The 10,536-nt window shown below is 45.5% G+C and overlaps 1 long non-coding RNA gene across 1 annotated transcript; it reads left to right on the top strand.

The window, feature by feature from the left end:
• Positions 1 to 495: 495 nt before the first annotated feature.
• On the top strand, positions 496 to 8,036 carry LOC125133668 (uncharacterized). Its single transcript, XR_007136494.1, has 2 exons — positions 496 to 1,094; positions 6,412 to 8,036. It is a non-coding gene; the product is annotated as an uncharacterized LOC125133668 (long non-coding RNA).
• The last annotated feature ends 2,500 nt before the right edge of the window (positions 8,037 to 10,536 follow it).

Here is a 10,536-nt window from a genome sequence, read left to right as displayed (position 1 = left end):
CCTCCCCGCGCCTGCGTTCTGAAGCGCGCCTCGGTCGCGGGCGCCGGCACGCAGGGCTTTGCTCAATGAACCCCGCCCCCTGTCAAGCCCGGAAGAGGCTCCAGGCCAAGGCCCAGGAACGTCAAGGAAACCATCTTGGAAAAGGGAAAGCATAAAGTTGCCATTTTTCTTAAGGGCAATGTGTCATCTCTCTTGCCAAATGGGAGTCCCTGTGAAGTCATCCTTTTTAGTATGGGAAGTGTGTTCTTTGGAACCATCTTTTCCAAGGGCAGGAAATTACTCTTTTTTTTCTTTTAAGGTGTAGTTTTCTAAGCTGCAGATTATGGTTTTTTCCAAAATTTTGAAAACATATGTATACCTCGACAAAGTGAAATAGCGGACATAACACTGTCCAGTTTAAACTGGTTTTGACTCCTTAAATAGGTTGTTGATTAATCAGACTTTGAGGTATTTTATAGAGGCAGCACTGCTCATGTGCGAGATGGGAACTCTTGTTTCCAGGAGGACCCCGGAACTAAGAATCTTCAGTTTAGGGAACTCAAATAGAAATGTTGCCCCCGGAACCCTTTACCAGGCGTAGCAAGAAGTCTTTTGCGGAGGAAAATCCGGTTTCCAGCCCCGCACCGTACATTGCTTACCATATATGGACTGCTTTGAAAACTAGCCAATCAACTTGTGCCAACTTTGAAATTTCCCTAACCCCTTAAATTTTGCCCCAAACCCTGGCTGGGACGGGGGAGACAGATTTGAGCCCTGCCTCCTGTCTCCTTATTGCTACCTCGCAATAAAGCTCTTTCTTTTCTCAAAAGTTAGTGCCGTAGTATTGGCTTCTAAGGGCGCCAGGCAGTGAACATGGTCCGTTCTGGTAAGAATTTCTGGCGACGGTGAAGGGACCAAGGTCTTGCGATCGCCTGTCTGAGGCACTGTAGCCCCCGGCTGGGTGTAGGCCCTCGCCACCGACCCTGAGTGGCCACCTAGACTGAATTTGTCTAGAGGCTCGGCTGTCGGGTTCCTGCTTCCCGCCGCTGCGGCGCTCCAGGCTTCTCTACGTTACTCTCACTTTTGGGGAAAGAAACAGCTCCCGGATCTTTTGGGTGAGTAACCTCGTTTAACTGCGCTTGTGCCTAAATTGTTTAATATAATTTCACCAGGATTGTGGGTTAGACTCACAATCCCTATACTGTCTAAGGGAGACAGTATAAAAGGTTACAGCGGCTGAGGTACTCAAAAGATCGGGTTTAGAGTCCCAGGACTTTGGATTTGTCTAACTATTTTGTTTGTTAGGAATTGGGGTTAACTATTGGATGACCACAGCCACACTTCTAATATATCTATTTTATGTCATTTTGCTGTGGTCATCCTGAGAAAAAAACCCTTTCAAAATGGGGAATTATGACAGTATACCTGACGGCAGTCCCTTGAAAAGTGTTCTTGAAGGTTGGTCACTGTATAGCTCTAAGTCTATGAAAAAGAAGAAAATGATTTCCTTTTGTAACCATGTCTGGCCCAAATATCAATTGGAATCTGGGGAAAAATGGCCCAAGAATGGGTCTTTGAACTATAATACTATTACACAGTTGGACTCATTTTGTAAGAGAGAGAAAAAATGGGGGGAAATTCCATATGTAGAATCATTTATGTCTTTATATAAGAGGATAAATTTGCATATGACCTTTAAAATGATGATTCAGAAGGTTGAACCTCAGAAAAAGCCCCTTTTACCCGAGTCAGAGCCTGAAGGTGTTCCAGTACTGCCTCTGCGGGCGCCTGTTGCGGTAGCCCATCCCTCAGCACCACCTCTTCCCATAGCCCCTCTCTCCGCACCTCTTCCGGTAGCCCCTCCCTCAGCACCTCTTGAAGTTCCCGTGACTTCTGACGGGGCTCTTCCTGCAGGCGGTGCTAAGGCTCCTACCAGTGCTCCTAGGGTGGCTGATTCAGCTCTTTCCAGATGGTCGCCCTTACCAGATGGTCACAAAGGAACGGTCTCCACTCCCTGTACCCTCCAGGGTACTCAATCTGGCCCGGGGGAAACTCTACCTCAGGCAGGGCAGTTTCTGTTAAGGCAGGTGCCAGCAGGCTTGGACGACCAAGGCCAACCCAGAGCACTTGGACTCACACCTTCTTCATCAGTCATTAATTTACATAATTATAAAGCTAAAATGCCATCATATCAAGATGATCTTAAGAAGATGGAGACTCTCTTTACATCCGTTTTTGCTGTTTTTCATCCTAACCCGGCTGACATACAGACCCTCAAGCATATCTTCCTCAGTCAGGAGGAACCCAGCACGATATTAGAGAAGTCCTGCCTGGAAGCTGAAAGGCTCCATGACTTACAGCCAGATGATCCAATCAGAACTCAGGCAGAGCTGGCCATCCCTGAAACTGAACCAGGATGGGATCCCAGTGACCCAGGGGATCAAGCAAGGCTTAATCATTATAAAGAATGTTTAATAACTGGACTTCAAAAGGGGGCAGAGAACTTCAAGAGGGTCCAGAATGTACAACAAGGGCCCAAGGAGGACCCATTCACCTTCCATGTGAGGCTTTTTGATGCTTTACGAAAATATACTGATATAGATCCAGAACACCCAGATAATCTGGGACTGGTCAAGGTAATCTTCATCAGTCAGAGTGCCCCAGACATAAGAAAGAGACTACAGCAACTGGAACGGGGATTGTGGATGCCAACGTCTCAGTTGCTTCAGATTGCTTTTGAGGTATTCAATGGCCGAGATAAAATTAAGGAAAAGCAGGAGGAGCAAAACATCACAAGGCAGGTTGTACTGCGCAGCTGTAACCAGTCAAGGCCCAGCAGAACATCTGGAGGACAGAACAAACGACCAAGGGCAAAACCCCAGGGACCTCCAAAATCTGGCCAAAAAGGCCATCCATTTGTTGAGCCACGACAGTGTGCCTTTTGTAGACAGAAAGGACATTGGAAACGGGACTGTCCCAGAAACCCAGCGAGCCTCCACTCCCTCAAGAGAGCATCCATTACTGGTGTATATGGGGAAGTCTCTCATAAACCTTTTCTACCACGGCTCGAATGTCACATAGAGAAAACATTTGTCAAGTATAACGTTATGTATGTGCCTGAATGTTGTGGTCCCTTGTCAGGGCAAGAACAATCAACACATTTAAATGCCCAAGTGCCTTTCGTAGGAGAAAACGGAGACACCAAAGCACTCCCAGCTCAACACTGTGCCCTCCAACCTGCACCATTACAGTCGGGAGACAAGCCTCAACCAGATGTCCCTGAAGAAATTCTACAAAACGTAAGAGCAGATGTTTGGGCGGATGGGACTCCAGGAAGAGCCAAGACGGCTAAGCCAGTAGTTGTAAGACTCCGTCCAGGCACCCAGGCTCCAAAGGTACCACAGTACCCATTAAAGAGGCATGTAAAGGAAAAGATAAAGCCTCTGATAATCAACTTTCTTAAACACAAATTAATCCGACCTTGTCAGTCCCCATATAACACCCCCATCCTGCTAGTACAAAAACCTAGGACTGAAGACCTCTTTGTACAAGATTTGAGAGCCATCAACGAAATCGTAGAGGAGATACCTTCAGTGGTGCCAAATTCTTATACTTTGCTGACAGCTTTATCAGGAGACTTTGGCTGGTTTACAGTTCTGAATGTAAAAGATGCCTTTTACTGCATACCCCTAAGTCCTGAGTCCCAGGAACTGTTTGCCTTTGAATGGGATGATCCACAGACCAATATAAAACAGCAATATTGCTGGACTGTACTTCCACAAGGATTTAAAAATGCTGCCACCATCTTTATGGAGGTCTTTGCCAAGGACTTGAAGGATCTCCAATTAAATGAAGGACGCTTACTCCCATATGTGGGTATGATACTCATCGCTAGTAAAACGAAGGAAGCTTCTGACCAAAATACAATTCTCACTTTAAACTTTTTGGCAGACCGAGGATATAAAGTCTCCAAGGGAAAGTCACAATTTTCTCAACCAACTGTACCATTTCTAGGAATTGAGTTATCAAAAGGACAAAGAAACTTATTGCCGAGTCGAAGGGAAGCATTAGCTGAGGTAGAGGTACCTGCCACCGGAAAGCAATTGAGAAGATTCTTAGCAATGGCTGAGTTTTGTCGGATTTGGATTCCTAACTTTGGACTCATAGTCAAACCTCTGTATGAGGCTCTCAAAAGGAGTGTCAATGAGCCACTGAGCTGGACTGAAGAATGCCTTGAGGCATTCCATACCATCAAGAAGAAAATTTTAAAAGCCCCAGCACTTGGTCTCCCAGACATCAGAAAGCCATTTGATCTTTTTGTGCATGAAAGACAGGGCCTGAGTCTTGGAGTGCTCACTCAAAATTTAGATTCTGCCAGAAGGCCGGTAGCTTACTTTTCCAAACAATTGGATGCTGTAACTCGAGGATGGCCAGTTTGCCTCCAGGCTGTGGCTGCAACCTGTGACCTTTTACAGCAAGCTGAAAAATTTACCCTGGACTGTCCCATCACTGTGCACACCCCACATCGTGTGCAACGTTTACTTGGACAAAGGGGCAGCTACTGGCTTACTATCAAGAGGCTGAAAAGATACGAGGCCATACTCTTTGACAACCGAAATGTAACATTAAAGGAGATATCTGCTTTAAACCCAGACACTCTGCTCCCCAGTACAACAGAAGAACCTGTTCATGACTGTATCCAAAAAATTAAAGAAGATTATTATAGCAGACCTGACCTGACTGATCAGCCGTTAGAGAATCCGGATATGGAAATGTTTACACATGGGAGCAGCTTCATGGACCATGGATTCCGAAAAGCTGGGTATGCCGTGATAACTCTTCAGGAAATCCTAGAAGCAGAAGCCCTCCCTCCAGGTACATCTGCCCAGAAGGCAGAGCTGGTAGCCATCAGGAGAGCTCTGCATCTTGGAGCTAAGAAAAAGGTAACCATTTATACTGATTCTGAGTACATCTTCTCTGTCGTGCACGTATATGGGGCCATATGGAAAAAGAAAGGCCAACTAACATCAGGAAGAAAAAAAATTGAACACACAGAGGAGATATTGGCCTTATTAAAATCTGTTTTCATGCCGGAAGAAGTAGCCATAGTACTTTGCCCATGCCAAGAGACTGACGGTTATATAACTAGAGGCAATAATTTGGCTGAACAGGCTGCCAAACAGGCAGCCAGAATCAAACACCCTTAGTGCTCATTCCAGGTATGGACCTATCCCTGTTTAAGGCTTGTGTTATTCATAAATGGATCTGGAAAGAGCATACAAATGGGGATTTCATGCTGACTGCTGAGACCTGGATGATGAGCAGTACCAAACATCCAAAGAAGGCTGGATATGTAATGAATAGGGACTAGTGCTCACACCCCAGCATTTAATGGAAAAAATTATTATTTCTCTATGTCAAGGAATCCATGATGGAAAGGATGCAACCTATCACTGGCTCCAAAGTTGATTATTGTCAGGCCATAAATGCAAAGAACCATCCAGAAGTAATACAAAATGGCCTCATTTACATCAGAAACACTCCTAAAACTGGGCCACCTCCAATAATAAAAGGGGTGTGAACTTGAGGGACAGAACCCGAAGATGACTGGCAAAAAGACTCATATCAAGAGCTGTGGGACATTCTAGCTATCTACTGGTATTGGAGGACACCTTCACAGAATGGCTCAAAGCTTTTCCACACTGGAGAGAGAAAGCTTCCTCGGTAAAAAGGCCTCACTAGGGAGTTCCTGTTGTGGCTCAGCAGATTGGGAACCCAGCTAGTATCCATGAGGATGCGGGTTCGATCCGTGGCCTTGTTCAGTGGGTTAAAGGATCCAGCGTTGCTGAGAGCTGTGGTGCAGATCACAGACAAGGCACAGATCCCAAGTTGCTGCGGCTGTGGTGTAGGCCAGCAGCTGCAGCTCCAATTCTACCCCTAGCCTGGGAACTTCCATCTGCTGCACCTGCAGGCTCCCGCTCCAAAAAAAAGGCCTTACTAAAAGAAATTATCCCTCCTTTTGAGTTCCCTCTTTCAATTCAAAGTGATGGTAGAGGAGCTTTCGTAGCCAAGATCACTCAAGGGGGATCTGAAGCTCTTAGAATACAGCAGAAGTTAAATGCTTCATAGAGCTCTCGTGACCGAAATGATGAATCCTATCTTTTAAGAGACAACTGCCAATGTCAAGAAGCCAACTTTACTTGAGATGAGGTCTTAACAGTTGCCCTGCCAAGGGTAAGAGTAGCCCCTTGAAGCGAGCTTCATTTGAGCCCTTAATGTTATACAGGAGACCATTCCTTAAGACTAAGTATTATTTCAGTCTTGAAAATGATCCCATTCCAAAAGAATTAGATACTATAAAATGTATAGTTTCTTGGTGTTCTTTTATTTTCTGTTAATATTATGCTTCTAGATGATTCATTTTTCCCACAGACATCCCTGTGCACTGTCTAAACCCAAGGAATTGCATCCTCCTCAAATGTGGAAAATCACTACCCCGAGGATCAACTGCAACCCAAGTGGAATATGGGCCCTTTGAGGTCCCTCTGGTTACACATTCTTCAGCCTCGCTCAAAGGAGTTAAACCTTGGATACATCACTCCCGAGTAAAAATTGTACCCATTTCCAACCAGCACCCACCTTGTGCCCTTTACGGTTCCCAAATGGGACATACTCTCCATGGACAGGAGGGAGGAGGAGGACCCAGCACCAGAGGGGCCTAGAAACCCACTATGGACTTCTTGGCCTCTAATTATAAATTACTTTTCAAATAGAAATAGGACAGGAGTTCCTGCTGTGGCTCAAGGGGATCAGCTGCATCTCTGGTGCGCCCAGATGCAGGTTTGATTCCCCAGCCCAGAATAGTGGGTTAAGGATCCAGCGTTGCCCCAGCTGTGGTGTAGGTCACAACTGCATCTTGAATCTGATCCCTGGCCTGGGAACTCCATACGCCGCGGGGCGACCAAAAGAGAAAAGAAAAGAAACGGGACAGCTAAGACTCTACCTGGCCAGGAAGAGAAGAGGACATTTCAAAAGTAGACAGCTTCTGCCCAGAAGTCTCAACCAGGCCTACATACATCCGAATCAAATCACTAAAAATGTTAAAAATAGTGTGTTTTCATGGATTCCCAAAGGAATAAGGTCTGTTTTTGGAGAAATGTTAAAATTAGGACTCAGTTTTGTGTATATTGGGATTAACCCCTTTACTCACCAAATTTTTTACTTATCGTCTGTCCTGTATATTTAAAAAGGCCTCCCAGATTCACATGATGATTGCCCAAGACTTAAGAGTTCAAGGTGGGACTCAGGAATATTTACAATCCAGTGCAAAAACAATTTCATTCCTCTATGTCCCTAATCTACGCCCCTAATCAGCAGGAAGCAGCTAGAGCGGTCGTCGCCCTATTTCCCTTAAGATAGAGGAATGTACAAAGCAAAGGGGGGAATAGAAACTGCACATAAAATGTTGACCTGCTTTCACTGGTTTTGCTTCCTTAAATAGGCTGTTGTTTAATCAAACCTTGAGTTATTTTATAGAGACAGCATGGCGCGTGTACAAGATGGAAGCCCTGGAGGACCCTGGAACCAAGAATCTTCAAGTCTTTGGAACTCAGACAATAGAAATGTTGCTGCTGGAGCCCTTCACCAAGCAAGAAGTTCTTCAGTAAGAAAAACCTGGGAATTCCCTGGTGGCTCAGCAGGTTAAGGATCCAGCATTATCACTGCTGTGGTGTGGTTTCCATTTCGGCCCAGGAACTGCTGCCTGCCACAGGCGTGGCCAAGGAAAAGAAAAATCTGGCTTCTAGCTGCCCAAGTAGCTTGATTCCAATCAGCTTCTGACTTTTAAGACTAGCCAATCAGTTTCTGCCAAGTTTGAAGCTCCCCTCACCCTTTACCTTTTGCCCTGAACACTGGATAGGGAGACAGATTTGAGCCCTGCCTCCTGTTTTATTGACTTCACAGTAAAACTTGCTTTTTTCAAAAACCGGTGCCATAGCATTGGCTTCTATGTGTGTCAGACAGAGAGTGCTTCTTGGTAACAAAAGCCTGAGAAATGTCTGCTGATGCATAAAACATTATTTCTATCTGATAGAGTGGAAATGTTTACAGTATTTGCTGCTCAAAAAGCAGCATTCCAAGCATCTACTAAGACTACATCTTCTATTAACATTAGTTGATAAAGGAGTTCCCATTGTGGCTCAGTACATTAAGAACCCGACATAGGGTCTGTGAGGATGTGGGTTCAAACCCTGGCCTCGTTCAGTGGGTTAAAGGATCCAGTATTACTGCAAGCTGCGGTGTAGGTTGCAAATTTGGTTTGGATCTGGCATTGCTCTTGCTGTGGCTATGGCTGGCGGCTGCAGCTCTGATTTGACCCCTAGCCCAGGAAAGTCCATATGCCACAGGTGTGGCTGTAAAAAGAAAAAGAAAAGAAAAAATTAACATTGGTTGATAAAATTGCACCTGAGCTGGAGGACCAGAACTACTGAAGTTCTCTAATGACAGATCCATACCTTCATATTGCCTCAGAAACTTACTTTATGTGTCTTCCTAAACAATGTTGTTTTGGAGTTCCCATCGTGGCTCAGTGGTTAACGAATCTGACTAGGAACCATGAGGTTTCGGGTTCGGTCCCTGCCCTTGCTTAGTGGGTTAACGATCCGGCGTTGCCGTGAGCTGTGGTGTAGGTTGCAGACATGGCTCGGATCCCGCGTTGCTGTGGCTCTGGCGTAGGCCGGTGGCTACAGCTCCGATTAGACCCCTAGCCTGGGAACCTCCATATGCCGCGGGAGCAGCCCAAGAAATAGCAAAAAGACAAAAAAACAAATAAAAAAAAAACCAATGTTGTTTTACTTTCCTACAGTACAGAATTGGAGACCCTGGATTTTAAAGTGCAACTCTGGACACCTCCAACTTTAACATGCTGTGTGATCTTAGAGAAGTTACTTAGGATTTCTGTGCTTCAGGTTTGCCAAGTGTAAAAAAGATAATAGCTGCTTTAAAGGTGGACTGCAAGGATTGAACAAGTTACTATGCTGAAAAACTTAAGCAAATGCTTGACCCACAGTAAAGCTGTTATCATCAAGGGGGCTTGCCTGCCTTAAGATTTATTTTATTATTATTATTATTATTATTGCTTTTTATGGCCACACTTGTGGCATATGGAAGTTCCCAGGCTAGGGGTCAAATCGGAGCTGCAGCTGCAGGCCTGTGCCATAGCCACAGCAACGCTAGATCTGAGCCATGTCTGCAAACTACACCACAGCTTTCAGCAACGCTGGATCCTTAACCCCCTGAGCAGGGCCAGGGATTGAACCTGTATCCTCATAGATGCTAGTCAGGTTTATTTCCACTGAGCCACAATGGGAACTCCCACCTTAAGAAGATTTATAATTCACATTTCTTTTTTTTTCTTCTTTTTTTTTTGTCTTTTTGCCTTTTTCTAGGGCTGCTTCCGCAGCATATGGAGGTTCCCAGGCTAGGGGTCTAATAGGAGCCATAGCCGCCGGCCTGTGCCAGAGCCACAGCAATGCGGGATCTGAGCTGCGTCTGCAACCTACACCACAGCTCACGGCAATGCCAGATCCTTAACCTACTGAGCAAGGCCAGGGATCGAACCCGAAACCTCATGGTTCCTAGTCAGATTCGTCAACCACTGCGCCATGAGGGGAACTCCTATAATTCACATTTCTGTAATCATCCTTTCCCAAAACACAAAAGCAGGAGAAAAAACTTTGTGATTTTTTTCTTACTGACATATCTGCAGGCCTCACAATATTAACAACATGATTTAGTAGTGCTGTATTTGGCTGCTCTAATCAAGTTATCTTAGAATATGTTCATTAATCTCTCTAAAGTGACCGCTTCAAAGACTATTAACTAGTTTCTTTTTTGGCTGCACCTGCAGCATGTTGAGGTTTCCAGGCCTGAGATCAAACCCATATTATAGTAGCATCCCAAGCCACTGCAGTGACAATAATGGAACCTTAACCCCTGTTCCACAAGGGAAGTTCTACTAATCTATTTACAAGTTAAAGTAACAGAATTCCCACTGTGACACAGTGGGTTAAGGATCTTGCAGTTGTTGCAGCTGTGGCATAGGCCACAGATGTGGCTCAGATTTTAGCTCTGGCCTAGGAACTTCCACGTGCCTCGGGTGAGGCAGGTGTGGGGGTCTGGAGTGGGGGTGAAGTGACCTGCGTGGCCAACAAATAAAAATAAGTAGGAGTTTCTGCTGTGGCACAATGGGGTTGGCAGCCTCTCTGGAGTGCCGGGCCGGGACGAAGGTTCAATCCCTTGCCTTGCACAGTGGGTTAAGGATCTGGCATTGCTGTAGCTGCAGCTTAGGCTGCAACTATGTTCAGATCTGATCCCTGGCCTAGGAACTCCATATGCTGCAGGGTGGCCAAAAAAGAGAAGAAATAAGTAAATAACATGCTTACTAATTCTCTGGTTTCATGACTTCCAGTCTCTGGAATATCAGTCATCTCTGGGTCTGCCCTCAGTCCACTGCTTTTATCTAGATGCCACCCACTGTTGGTGACTCCCAAAGTTGAT

This window comes from Phacochoerus africanus, chromosome 8 (genome assembly GCF_016906955.1).
Source record: "Phacochoerus africanus isolate WHEZ1 chromosome 8, ROS_Pafr_v1, whole genome shotgun sequence".
NCBI classification, from domain to species: domain Eukaryota; kingdom Metazoa; phylum Chordata; class Mammalia; order Artiodactyla; family Suidae; genus Phacochoerus; species Phacochoerus africanus.
Note: the sequence above shows the minus strand (reverse complement) of the source record. Positions and strands in the feature narration are given on the sequence as shown.